Here is a 14,678-nt window from a genome sequence, read left to right as displayed (position 1 = left end):
TTATTAAATAACATTTGAGATTACTGAATTATAGGTCAATAAAACAATAGGTAGTCGGCACTTTATGGGGAATGTAGCTGAAGGAATATTTGAAGTTTGTATACCAAATGATCAAATAAAAACCAGTTAATAATCTACGAGAATTTAGCACATTCACTATAATTAGAGCAAGGCATGAACTTTACGTAATAGTACATACAATGAAAAGATAGAAAGACAAAGCAGAGATTAAGAGCAGCAGTAGAAATGGGATGAGGTTTCAAGAAATGATTGAATGTTCAGCTACAGGAGAAACCAGAAAAAGAAATAGACTCTTAAAAAAAAAAATTAAATGTGTTTTTGCCCCTGAGTAATAGTTTTATTGCATTATGAGATGTAAATAAATATTTTGTAAAATATAGACGATAGCGGAATACAGTGGTATTTATGCGATAAAAATTACAAATGTGATGTTTTTGATAAGCTAAATCTTTAAAGATGAGGGGGGAAATTACATCATTCTTAAATATAGTTTCCAAACTGTTTTTTTACAATTGTACAATTAAAGCTAAGCATGGCACTGCTAGGCAATTGCCAAATACAAAATTATTTCATAACATGAAAAAAAGTTTGTATATTTAGCTCAGTGCTTAATAGTAAAGTCTCCACTGTATGGTTATTTATTATTGTTTATAAATATTGAGGAAAAATAAAGTCAAAATGGACTTTGGAAAAATAGGTATTTTTTTAAAAAAACTTTTTTTGAAGTTTTCTACCCTAGGAAAGGTGGGGTGGAATGTATAAGATGCAGCATTCACAACACACCTGCTGTAAGGAACCAACTTTTGTATTAGGACCACTTCACATGGCATGGAGAATGGCATTAAATGTTTTTGAATTGGAGAGGGAGAGGAAGAAGGCTTGAGATAGATCTCCATGCCTGTGTTTTAGCTTGGAGATGCTGGGATTTTTCTGGAACTGAGGACTGAGGACAGATCAGAAAGGAAAAAGGTTGGGCCAGGTGACTTTCAGGCCCTGAAAGTTTCCAAAAATTAATGGCCTGGAAAAGGTTGTCTGCTTTTGATTAATAACAGAGGCTCCAAGGAAGAAGTGGTGAGTTATTACACATACCTATTACTGTGACTAAGAGGGGCCATTCTGATCTTGGGGGGGAATCTTGTTCCTGAGGGCAGGTTATTATGAGTAGCCAACTTTATATTCCTTCCTTTGACATAGGAAAATTATCCAGGCTGCTCTGTTGGTTTGTTATTTGTATATCCCTTTAAATATTAACAGATCAGCCCATTTCTTTTGTATACCCAGTGTATCATCTTTACCCATATCATTCTTGTAGTCTCTCATTTTAAAATCCACTTTCAGACCAATCCCGGTCTTGTCCAGTAAAACTTGTTTCTCGCCTATAAATAGTTTATCTGTAGCAGCAGATACTTTTCAAATTAATGTCTGGATCCATTGTTCAAAAATATCCTTCAATATTTCCAGTGTTAAAATCTGTTGTATTAGTAAGTCAAATTTAAATGTTCTTCTCTAAAATTAAACTTTAGGTCCTTTAGTGCCTGTAGTTTCCAATCTTCAAAGTTCCACCCTATCATGTTTTTTGTAAAAGAATTAAAAACAAAAGTGTTTTCCTCCCAGGAAGCATTCTTATAAATAATTCAAAAATCTTATTTCAGATCCATTTGGAACCTTAGTCCACTTGTAACTTTCTAAAATCAAAGTTCTAACCATCCTTTTGCTGTTTATTAAAAAGAATAAAAAAATATTTTTTTATTCAAAAATATTTATTATTCAAAACTTCTTTTGCTAATGATTGAATGAAATGTTGGACTTGTCAATCCAAAGTTTCGTAATAGCTGAAAGCAGCTAACAAAACATTTCCAAAAGCAATTAGGCACAGATGTATGCGAACCCAGTGTCTTTCGGAAGGTGCTGATCATGGTTTGAACAAGATGGTTATTCCCTTGGCTTCCAGAGCTCTGAACTCACCACTGCAATTGACTTGCAGTCTCCTCATGGTTAACAACAATCCAGAGCACTTGTGAGTGATCACAGGTTTTCTCCTTGTCCAAAAAGGAATTACAAAGATTTGGTTTACTTACTGGCTCTTTATTCTATTGTGGTCCAGTCTAGCTCCGTTTTCAGTTCTTCATTTCTTCCCTGGAAGTCCAAAATAAACATATTATTTTTGTGTGATTAAATTTAGCAGAAGAAGGGTAGGAACCTGAATATATTTTATAAACTGCAATAATACACCATGACCCTTACCTGAATAGCATATGATGATATCTCTGTTTCCTCTACATTGTTTTTTGGGGTACAGTATAATACAAAACAAAATCTGTAGAAAGAATCCCCTTATCTTTGTTCTCTTCTTTCCCCTTTTATCTTAGAGTGGCAGAAAAATGGAAAAAGCAAGCGAAAATGGTGCAGCTACTCACTTCAGAAGGGAATATGTTCCCACTAATAATAAGCAAAATGTTACCATAAGATCAGCAGATCTAATTGCAGGCTCCTCTTCTCTTAAGAACCAAAGTGTTCAATAGATTCCTCTATTGGCAATCAGGCTTGGTGTTCTTGAAGGTCAAAGAAGCAAAATCCTTTTTTGTATTGTGGTGAAGATCAAAGTTTTGGAGTCTAATATAAGATACTCACCTCCCAGCATCTTTCCATCCTCAGCCTGTTGATTATGATGGTGGTTTTTTTTCAAGTGACTTCACTGTGCTGTGAAGTATAATTCTGATAAACTATCATACTGTTTGGTAATATAAAAAAAGTTTCAGGATGGTTTGAAAACAAGGTGATTTTAACAAGGTGTGTTTTTTTTAAGTGTGATACAGCAGAGACAGGTTTAGTTCTTAACTTTATTAAAAACTTTGTAACTAACTTTCACATTTGGTAACTTTGCAACACATCTGATTTCCATTTTGTTTCTCTCTAATCTTTTTGCAATTCTCTTATTTTTTTATTTTTCCTATGCTGTTTCCAATCCATTCCATATTCACTTTAAATATCTCTAGTTTTTTTCATATAAACCAGAAATATGCAGAATTTTAGATATAATTGAAAATAATACATATTTTTATTTTTACTCTTCAGACTTACTTAAGAGGGGCTGTTATCAGAAGCCAGATTAATGAGACATTAAATATACATTAATTTGCAATGAGACTATAGACTTCATCTGCTAACTGCTATTAAAATCAAACAGCTTTTTTTTCACCCAGATAAAGAAGTGTGCTTTGGCTAAATGGTTCCAAATATATAACACCTCTCAATAGAACAATTAACTAATTTACTACGATGAGTAAATTAATTGTCCCAGATTTTGCATGTATTATATTTCTTAATATTTCTTTGAAATGTTATGATTCTAAGAACCAGATGTGGAAAGATCTTTTTTCAGTATTAATTAAACTTAAGAAGAAACAACTTTTTTTAACATAAGTGGTGTGGAGGAGCAGTTAAGTTGCTGAAGTAGCAGTGAATAAACCCAGGTCTCTCAGACATACATGTTATCTGGGTAGCTTTAAACCAGTCTCTCCCTCTCCCCCAAACCCACCCTACAAGGTTGTTGTAAAACAGAAAAATAGGAGGGGACACTATATATGTCACTCCTGTTTAGAAGATGATTTATAAACTCTTAACAGAAAAATAAATAGGATATATCTGACAATACCAATTTGGTTTCATATCATAGATATAACCTTGGGGCTGGTTTTTCTTCATGCTAGAGTAAGCCAATTCTTATTTACTTTGAGCAGTTCTTAGATCCCAACCCTTCCCAATTCACCCCAAATCACACCACTAATATTCAGTGCTGATTGCAAGCTTTGGGTAGGGAATAAAATTCTCCTTAACTCTCTGCCTAGAGATTGGGGGGCAACCCCCTTAAACTCTGCCTGCTTACACAATGTTTAGAAATCACTTTCTAAGCTGGGGTTTAACAAGGGAGTTATGCACTGAAGCTGGTAGCCACTGAGTGTATTATCTTCTATCAGTTTTTACTTTTTTAAAAAAACTAACCCAGTTATTACTTGTCACTCGCACATTCAGTATCCAATTAATTTTGCTGATTTTTTTCTATTTATGGTGTGTTTTATCTCTTAACCTCACAGTTCCACATCTTGTTTTTCTTTAATCTGAGGATCTTTTCTGGTTCTTTGAATGTACTTAATTTTAATTTCAGAGTCAATCCTATAAAATATCTGATGAGGGCTATTATGTCTAGATAACAAATATCCAGATGACCACTAGATGGCAGTGAAGAGAAACAGAACTGGGTTCTCAGGTTTCCTTGATGGACTTTTCTGCAGCCTTTTAAAAGTTCTCACTGAGAGCATTTCTTTGAAAAACAATCACATCTTTTTATAATTCCAGTGCCTCTTTAGATACAACGTGCTGAATCATTCATTCTTCAAATTTGTTAAGCATTATTCTGCAGGTATTCTGGGACTTGACTGTAAACTAGTTAGTTTCTTTTTAGCTGGAAAACATTTAGAATTCAGAGAGGTCAAAACCCCAGAATATGAGAGAACATGTTTCTTTGAGTATTAGGGATTTTTTAATATTTCTTACTAACTTCATTTGAGTCATGTTCCTTCTAAAAATATATTACAAAGGGATTAAAAAAAGAAGTCATTTTTTTTTTCCTTTTGAATTTCAATTCCCAGAATTTCCCATAGCCTGTTGCTAAGAATTCTGAAATTTAGTATCTGGAGGGTATAAAACTTCTCCATGATCACCTAGAAATGAGGGCTAGGTGGTTTTTCTCTTGACTCACTTTGCAAAAGTTATAGGTCCATGTTGCAACCCTATATTTGTGCACTATTTAAGTGGATTGTTTCTAAGGTAACATAATGGCTGGGTTGAGTGAAGCAATCACAAAGATGTAATTCTTGGGAGTAGAGGCCAATGACCTTTATGGATTTGTTTTAATTAATCAGAGCTATAAGCAAACTGGAAAATGGAAGTATATGAATTTAGAATTGATTCAGATGTAAAAGAAAGTTCACTTGATATCACTTAAGGAAGCTTGCATAATTTTGGTTTTGCTTATGGTGCTAATTTTCCCTTTTAAAAATAAATCATGGTTTCCCCTTCTTTCTGAATTTGCAGAGCTATTGTTCATGAGGATATATCAAGGATAAAGAGGATTTTTAAGCTTTGCTTTTTTTGTAGTGGAAATGAAAGTTGTAAGTTACACCAAAGAAGGAAGGAAGCAAATATTGGGGAAAGTATCTCGGATTAAGGGCAATAATTGGCCTGCATAGTTTTTTTAAAAAAAACTATGGTTTATACATGTGTAAGATTTAACTGGACCATGTTCCATTTCTTTACAGTATAATGTTTTCTTATTTTATACCAGTTTCCACAAATGTGTGATTACTCACAAGAAGTGGGCGAAAGGTTCGTCAGTTATGAAATTAGGCAAAGGGATTAATTTTGCAATAGTGGTGAATATCCGGATTATAAAGTACAGTAATCTGGATTAAAGGGATTAATGTGTGTTGAAACCAAGATTATGTTTTATAGAATTCTTGCCAACCACTTAGAAGCCCAACATTGGGACATGGCTTTAGAAAGAAGACTCAACAGCTGCCTCTCCCAAATACATCTGGACTTAAAAATAAAAAATACACATTTGAAAGAATTTTGTGGTACCTTTTTCTTGAACTATATTTATCTATAACCCCCTGCTTGATTTGATCCATTTTTAATTTGATCATTCTTTTTCCGCCTCAGGAAATTTGGTCTCATTCTCTTTTAGTTTCATAGACTTATCCTACTGATGTAGGCTTGAGTCCCATCACACAATTTATTTCCCCAAAATTCTGGTTGTGTTACAGATGAAGGATTTTTTATGTGACTAAAAGAAACTACAGCAATTAGCATTTTTCTCTTCTTTTTCTTCCACCTATGGATTCTTATTCTAAATGATTTCTTTTCTTTCCTAAAGCTATACAATTTACTCTCAGGTTTTTTTAAAAATATATCTTTGCAGTAGTTCTTAGGAACTCCTTCTAGTAGCTGAATTTGCCCTTCTGATTGTCTGAGTACCATTGTGGAACAGGCCATATTTAAGAGAGAGAATATGACAAGTATTCTTAACATAAGAGCTAATGATTTCTTTCTACGGCAGCTACAGGAATAATTGTTTGGCTTCTGAAAATGCCCAGTAATTTTCAAAAAGAAAGGAGGAGTGAGAAATCAAAAGCATGCAGTTATTCTTCTTGCAAAAACCCATATATACATAAATTGCTTCCTTCAGCATTATTCACTTCTTTGGTGTTACTCAGAATGCGGCCCAGAGAGTACAATATAATTCTACAAAAATCCACAGGAAATTTTTAGTTTGTCGCATGTGTAAAAGCAAACTCTGAAAAAATGCTTTTTTGCAACAGCTAGAAAATATAATAAAATTATTTGAATATTTGTTAAGCATCCTGGTGAAGGATGCAGTGGCTCAGTGGCTATGACACTGCGCTTGTCGATCGAAAGGTCGGCAGTTCAGCGGTTCGAATCCCTAGTGCCACGTAATGGGGTAGGCTCCCATTACTTGTCCCAGCTTCTGCCAACCTAGCAGTTCGAAAGCACGTAAAAAATGCAAGTAGAAAAATAGGGACCACCTTTGGTGGGAAGGTAACAGCGTTCCGTGTGCCTTTGGCATTTAGTCATGCCGGCCACATGATCACGGAGACGTCTTCGGACAGCGCTGGCTCTTTGGCTTTGAAACGGAGATGAGCACTGCCTCCTAGAGTCGGGAATGACTAGCACATATGTGCAAGGGGAACCTTTACCTTTATCTTTAAGCATCCTGGACTACTAAATCCATTAAATCCATTTGGTTCCACTATAGAATTATTTCCAGATGTGTGAAATCTACATTTAATGCAAAAATGAGTTAAAATTAGAACTGAATGCCAGATTATAGTTCTGCCCTGCATATTGAAAAAATTAAATAGATAGATACCGTGTTTCCCCGAAAATAAGACCCTATCTTATATTTTTTTTGATCCCTGAAATAAGTGCTTGGCATTATTGCCATGCTCTCAAAAGCCCGATTGGGCTTATTATCAGGGGATATCTTATTTTGTGGGAAACAGGGTAGATAGATAGATAGATAGATAGATAGATAGATAGATAGATAGATGGATCCATATATAGGATTAGATAGGCAGGTAGAAAAAAAGAAAGACAAAATGAAGGAAGGGAGGGAGGGAGGGAGGGAGGGAGGGAAGGAGGAAGGAAGGAAGGAAGGAAGGAAGGAAGGAAGGAAGGAAGGAAAGCCTGAGATATTACTTTACTAAAACAGATACCTGAGTCTAGATCTTTATTCAACTAAAAACATGTGGGACTTAGTAAGAGCAGTGGCTTCCTTGTTTATAGCTTGTATAGTTTAAAGGGAGCTACAGAGGGAACTACAGAGGAGAGAGCTTCTTGAATGCCCTATCCCAGTGGTAGGCAAACGTGGCTCTTTCACACCCTGTGGACTTCAATTCCCAGAATTCCTAAGACAGCTGAATTCTGGGAGTTGAAGTCCACAGGGTGTGAAAGAGCCAAGTTTGCCTACCACTGCCCTATCCATTGCCTGTCTCCTCTTTTTCCTCCTCCTTCTCCGTGTCACCCCCCCCCAAAAAAAAACTTTCTTTGAAGCATGGAAATCTGGTAGCAGTAGCTCTTCTCCATAACACTGTTTACATCTTCAATGCTGACACAAGGAAGACAGAGATCTTAGTATTGACTTCAAGACTCTTGCTTTAGCATCACTTAGTGCAACCAAAGGGGGAGAAATTGTTCCAAGCAGTATCAGGGAGCTTGGCCACCAGCATGAAGCTCATATAATCTTACTTCTTATCATAGGGCATTAACAAGGGGGTAGAATTAAAGAGCTGGTATCAGATCAGGCACCACACGTTTGCTACCAGTTTATGTTTTGAATGTACTGTAAGCTTGCTAAGAAATAATTGATTTACATCAGAACATCTATAGCTAAGCTAAGGGTGGAATCAGATTTGTAGAGCAATATAATTATTTCCTTTCTTTAGATGCAACTAAATCTTTTAAATTTGCTGCGAAATATTTCAGCTCTTTTCTCAAAGCTCTTTTTTCCCTCCTCTACTAATACCTTTTTGTCTGATCTGTTCTGCTTCATGTAACAATAGTTCATGACTTCACTCTTTTCTTTGACAGAGTTACCAATGTTCCCTTTATCGCTTTCATTAACTTTGTGCTTATCTCCAAGTATCCTCTTCCTTGGCAATTTTGTACTCTTTATTCTAGACACCAAAAAAACCCAACTCCAAATTGATCCATTAGTCAGCAGGCAACGCAGTTCCAGAAGTACAAATTTAGGGAGGAAGATATTATTTTGTTTTTCTGAAAATTGGCTTGTTTCCTTAAGCAATATGTGTATGGTAACTACTTCATCCTCACAGCAATGAGATAGTTCACGTGTATTATGGTTGTATCATATATATATGATGATATGATTGATTGTCTACATTTAAACTCATTTCTAGAAACTAAAGAAAGCACAAACTGTTTCCACTCATTTTACCAATGTTAAAAATGTAGGACACTACCACATATCACAGGATCCAGAGGCTGGCCAATGTATGGAATCTAGAATTGATTCTATAATGGGCAACTTTATAAAAGTGATCATCAAGATGTGGCAAACCATATCCTTTCTTTAGCAATCCTGGTCACAAAATCAGTTTGAAGACTCTCCTAGTAAACAAGTTAAAGTACTAATTTCATCGTAATGTAAAACACTTACTGATCTACTTTACTGGATTTGTGGCAGTCACTCTGCAGTCTTATTATTTTGATCAAAGGGTTTGCATATTTTATTCCCTGCCCCCCCTTGACGGACATCAAGAAATTCATTAGTCTCTGGGCTTATAACATGCAAAACTGGTTTGCTTGTTTTCATAACTATATCTATAATTGAGATTCCATGCTGATTCACGTATGGTGCTTATGAGTCAATTAAATTGCCCTAACAGGCAATTACCAGTTGGTTGATTGTTTAATTTATTTTAGCAAGTGATGTTAGTCTTTTTAAAAGTTTGCATATATGTAAGTCAGTAAGTAGGAAAAAAATGCCTTTTCTAGCCTGAAATATTAAAACATTCTGATTTGGGAGATCAAATATAAAAACATAGCAGTCTTTATATTTTCTAATACTTGTGTACTTGGAATCATTTAAAAGATCATAATGTAGATGTATATACATATTTTTGAGAGATTTATTAGGTTTTGTGCTTATTATAGTTATGATTATGCAGATAAAGGCTAGAGAATAACAGCCAAATGATAAAGAATCATCCTTTTCATATGCTAGCATGCGTGCTTTCCAATAAGGACAATAATGAAGATAATAAAGTGTGTGCTGGCTTACAAAAGATCAAATCCAAGTTATTACTGTGCTTCTTGATTTTAAATCCATATCAACCATTTTACATATGCATGGGGTATCTCATTGGAAGCCTTGGGAGGCCCAAGGTAGGTGGACTTGTACCTGCACTGTGCCTCCCAGGATCTCCCCCACGCCTGAGGTATTCCGTGCTCCACTTAACACATTCATTTAATGATTAAATGAATTGTTGGGTGTCATTAATTGAGTTCATTTAATGGCTGTCCCGACTTTTGACTGTAATAGGCACTCTTCATTAAGAGTGCACCTCGAGAACTAACTACATAATGGTAGATCGCCAGTATTTTGAGCATGCTATTTTTCTACATTGATTAGGCATTGATGCAAATATTTCTGCTTCGTGGCTTATGTTTTTACATTTCCAAAACATTATTAGTGCATTAAATACTATTGTGTTTTCCCCTTGTTTTGTGTTTCAATTTAATTCAGTTTGTCAAGGCAGTAGAAACACCTTTGTTGTAAAAGTCTAGGTTAATCAGTAATCTTTCTAATGATATAGCCGGCTTATTGAAAGTGAGGTAGACTCTCAGTTCAATTATCACATCATTCCATAGCTTTGTTGAACTAAATACTGGTCTTTAGAGCTGAGCTGGATCACAGGAGTCCAATTATAAAGTTTGAAAAAAACATACTCTACATTCATAAATTCTCTGTCAGAATTCATCAACTTGAAAATTTCCCTAGTCTGTGAAATTATAGATTTAATAAAAGCATCAAATGTTTAACTCTTTTTGGCAAAAAATAAAATAAAATAGAAGATTGAAATCAATTAATCAAATCAAGCATGATTTAGTAAATATGGTAGTATGAACTTAAATACATTTATTCGGAAACAGTATTTAATCCTTGAAACTATTACCTATTTTTTACTTCTGTACATTATTTTCATCAAACAGCTAGATAAATACTTCTTGAATTACAATGAATATTAATTTATATAGAAAGTGATCCCCAGTAGAAAGGAAATTCACAAAAGAAATAGAATATTATTTTTGCCAGTTTAAATACAATCTTCATGTGTATGAAATGTCACATTTCTTATCTATCAAATTTATAAACTTCTTAAATCATAAATGATTTTGGGCAACATACAATTAAAAACAATATCCAATACAAAAAAAAAAAAAAACCCAACTCTACCAAAACCTCCAAACCAAGCTCAAGGAGTAAAATACCCAATAAAATGATAAAATTGCCACAAGGCACTTATTTATTAAACTAGCCCCTGGAGAAAGAGCTCCTTTTTCAAAGAACAAAAGAGGTCAGCCTATCTCCCCATCAGCATCAACTGGAAATGTTCATACAAAAAAGAGAAGAATGACTGCAGTACTTTGCTGTCCTTTCCCAATCACTGGAGGAAGTCTAGAAGAGTACCATGATCAATGATATTGAAAGTTACTGACAGGTCAAAGAAGACCAGAAATGTTTTGCCATCCTATCCTGGTTCCCACAGAGATCCTCAACCAGCATGATCAGTACTGTCTTCATATGCTCTGTAAGGGTCCAAATAATCTGTTTTATCCAGGATCCTCTGAAGAAGCTATCCTGGTATAAAAGAAAAAATTGAAGAATGGACAAACATAATTCCCTCAACACTGTCAAACTAGTTACTAAGTCTGCACTACTATTAATCTTCTCATCGTTCCCATCACCCATCTCCTTCCTCTTACGATTGTATGACTGTAATTTTGTTGCTTGTATCCTTACGATTTATATTGATATTGTTTCCTGATTGCTTATTTGTACCCTATGACTATCATTAAGTGTTGTACCTTATGATTCTTGACAAACGTATCTTTTCTTTTATGTACACTGAGAATATATGCATCAAGACAAATTCCTTGTGTGTCCAATCACACTTGGCCAATAAAAAATTCTATTCTATTCTATTCTATTCTATTCTATTCTATTCTATTCTATTCTATTCTATTCTGTTGGGTCCAATAGATTCTGTTCTGTTCTGTTCTGTTCTGTTCTGTTCTGTTCTGTTGGGTCCATCTTATAGATGCAGCACCATCTTCTCATTCAGCTTCATGAAACAGCCTCTCTCATGAGGTCTGGAGGCCCCTAACTCTCCTGTACTTCTTGAAGGCTATGATGACATTCCTCTTTAAGGTCCTGGATTAAAATAATATATGAACATAATAGAGTGATTGTGTGATTGAATTTATTATGCAGTGCTTAAGTTATTGTATTATGATTATATTAATTATATTTCTTCTGTTGGATTTATAGCAGTGTTATTATATGTTTTTGTTATTTACTCTTAACCTCCCAGAATTCATATGTAAGATCGATGGCCTTATGAATGAATGAATGAATGAACAAATGAATGAATTAAATACATACATACACACACACACACCATTACATGGATGCAGCTACAAGCCACCCACATTGCAGGGTGGATATGGATTTAAATGACAGATAACCAGTTTAGTATCTTAAAATCCTGTCTACTTCTCCAAGAATTACAAAGTCAAATGCCTTTCAAATACCAGGACAAAATGGTGCCTTAGTCAGCTCACAGGGACTCTCTCAGTTTTAGAACTGAACTCAGAGTACATCTAAATGATGTTATTCCTCATAAAATATTTTTTCTGCTAGTAGTGTTTCCCCCCCCCCCAGAGTAATAGTTTATAAGTGTGGGATTATTCTGCCAGAGGATAAAACTTTATTATTGGCCCGAGAGGTGAGCAAACCTGCTGTGTGTCCCGTCCTCAAACTGAGCCAGTCAGTATGAAGTTGTAAATCCAGCAAGCAAAGACACAATCATAAATAAGTCCGAGTTCAAAGGAAATCGAGTTCAGAGGGCAAAGCACTACTTACTGCCTGAGTCAATCCAGGATTAAAGTTTCCAAGAAAGCGCAGCAGGTGTGTAGCATAGGGCATGACATGCATGGTTGGCTTATATTGAAAGAGCTAGATTTCAAGAAGTTGTAAGCCACTGCACGCAGGCAAGACAAACCAAGAAGATAATCAGCGTTATTGCTACTGAAAGAAGGGACACAGAGAAACTGGGCCTCCTGCTACAACAGAGGGGCAGAGAGCAACAGAGGCACAAAAGTGTTATGGCATAGTTGTTCTCTGTGGCATATCAATCAGTAGAATCCTTTTGTTAGCCGATTAACAATAATGATGATGATGAACCTGTTAGAAGCTCTTGAATTGTTGAGAGTGTGCTTGGTTAGTTCTAGCTGTGACTTACTAATTGAAATCAGCCCCTGACTCAGCTCATCTGACATGGGTCAGTCCTGCTTTCCCATCACCAGGCTGCTACCACATGTCGCCAACTGTGCCAAACCCAGCAGATCCTCTGGGGAGCTGGGTACTCTGCCTCTACTTTCTACATCTTCATGCAGAAATGTCAGTCTTCTGTTAGCTAGATGTGATATGATTCTTTTTGAAGAACTGAATGACAACGATGATATTGGTAATACCGAATCCTAAAAACTTCTTTCTAGTGTTGTTAGGATTGGGACTGTCTGTACCAGTGGTGGGTTTCAAAAATTTTTACTACCGGTTCTGTGGGCGTGGCTTGGTGGGCATGGCAGGGGAAGGATACTGTAAAATCTCCATTCCCTCCCCAATCCAGGAGAAGGTTACTGCAAAATCCCCATTTCCTCCCAATCAGCTGGGACTTGGGAGGCAGAGAATAGATGGGCAGTCAGAATTTTTACTACCGGTTCTCCGAAGTACTCAAAATTTCCGCTACCGGTTCTCCAGAACTGGTCAGAACCTGCTAAAACCCATCTCTGGTCTGTACCAGAGGTAACAAGGCAACTTTGTTGATTTTGTCAAGATTACTCAGCCTTGATTTAGTGGATTATTGAGATTTGGCTTATGTATATTTAATGGGAGGGTTGACAGTATGACAAACAGGTTCTGCATGTCAAGTGTTTCTCTTCACTACTCTTGTCACTCAACTGTATCCCATTCTATACACAATTTTGGGGCCATGGTGGCTCACGTGGTAAGAGGGTGAGCCTGCGCTCCACTGAGGTCAGCAACTCGGCGGCTTGATTCCTGTGAGCCAATAAACCCCGTAGGGACAGGAAAGGAGCCCCCCTGATTGCCTACTGGCATTCAGGCATCCCGCGGGTAAGATCACACCGCCCAGAAAAAATCCTTTAACAGAGGCAGCCAGCCACTTCGGTGATCCCTGACTAACACGTGCCATACACTAAAATAATAATAACAATAATTCCAAAATTCTTCGTTAATGTAGCAATGCTCTAAATTAAACTGTCCCCTTACTCCATTTTTAAACTAACCCATACTTCCAGCAAGCTTTTTGCTTTTAAATCCTAAATAATTATTTTCTTTTTCTTTACCATAATCTTTCCCATGGATTCAAAGTACAAAGTACCCAGATGGCTTGAAGGTCTCTTTTCACTTTAAATTCTTCTGTCCAAATGTGCTTAAGAAAGTGGGTTGGTAGAACCCAGTGTCTTTGAAATAGGCTTCACCTGAGGCTATGGATTTGCTGTATCCTTCCACTGTTCCAAGCATTATACTCAGAAGTCACCAACAGTTCCCTCCAGATCCTGCAGGCTTCTCCCTTCCCAGGGCCTCCGGAATTTAACTGTGCAATCTCACTAAAGGCAGTGGTGGGTTGCTCCCGGTTAACCCTGGTTCGGGGGAACCTGTAGTGGTGGTGGCGGGAGGCTCCGCCCACCCATCCAGATGTCATCAAAAATATCTGTGCATGCGCAGAAGCGCCACGTGCTCGCAAAGTGAGCATGTGCGTTCGCACGCTACCGATAGCGAACCGGTAGCACTGGGTTTTGAAACCCACTACTGACAAAAGGGGACAGTTTAATTTGAAGCATTGCTACATTAATAAAATACTATTGAAATAATTGATTAAATAAAACACTGCTGGGGAAAAAAGTTTGGGTCACTTATTTTTTTTTCTGATTCTTTTTTTTTATATATATATATATATTTTATTTTAAATTACTAACATTACAAACAACATATACAATATTTCACCCTGTGCTATACATAAGAAAGGAAGATCTGGTTTTTTTCTGATTCTTGTTCTTTATGTTTCTGTTTTACTTTGCACCTTGCTGCTTCTAGTTCTTTTTCTTTATACTGCTTTATTTATATAAAATTCTCAAAAAAAAAATTATAGATGTATACACACACTTGAATGACTTTTGTCCTGAAGAGAAAAATAACATTTGTTTGTTTGTTTGTTTGTTTATTATGGAATTTGCCACCTATCTCATAT

At 36.0% G+C, this 14,678-nt stretch overlaps 1 protein-coding gene across 1 annotated transcript in view; it reads left to right on the top strand.

Annotated features, from left to right (window-relative positions):
- Window positions 1-14,678, top strand: part of THSD7B (thrombospondin type 1 domain containing 7B) — a 469,405-nt gene that overhangs the window by 280,154 nt on the left and 174,573 nt on the right. The window lies entirely within an intron of this gene.

Source organism: Pituophis catenifer, unplaced genomic scaffold (assembly GCF_029215685.1).
Source record: "Pituophis catenifer annectens isolate HBS135680 unplaced genomic scaffold, rPitCat1.0.hap2 SCAF_1, whole genome shotgun sequence".
Lineage (NCBI taxonomy): Eukaryota > Metazoa > Chordata > Lepidosauria > Squamata > Colubridae > Pituophis > Pituophis catenifer.
This window is presented reverse-complemented; position numbering and strand designations above follow the sequence as displayed.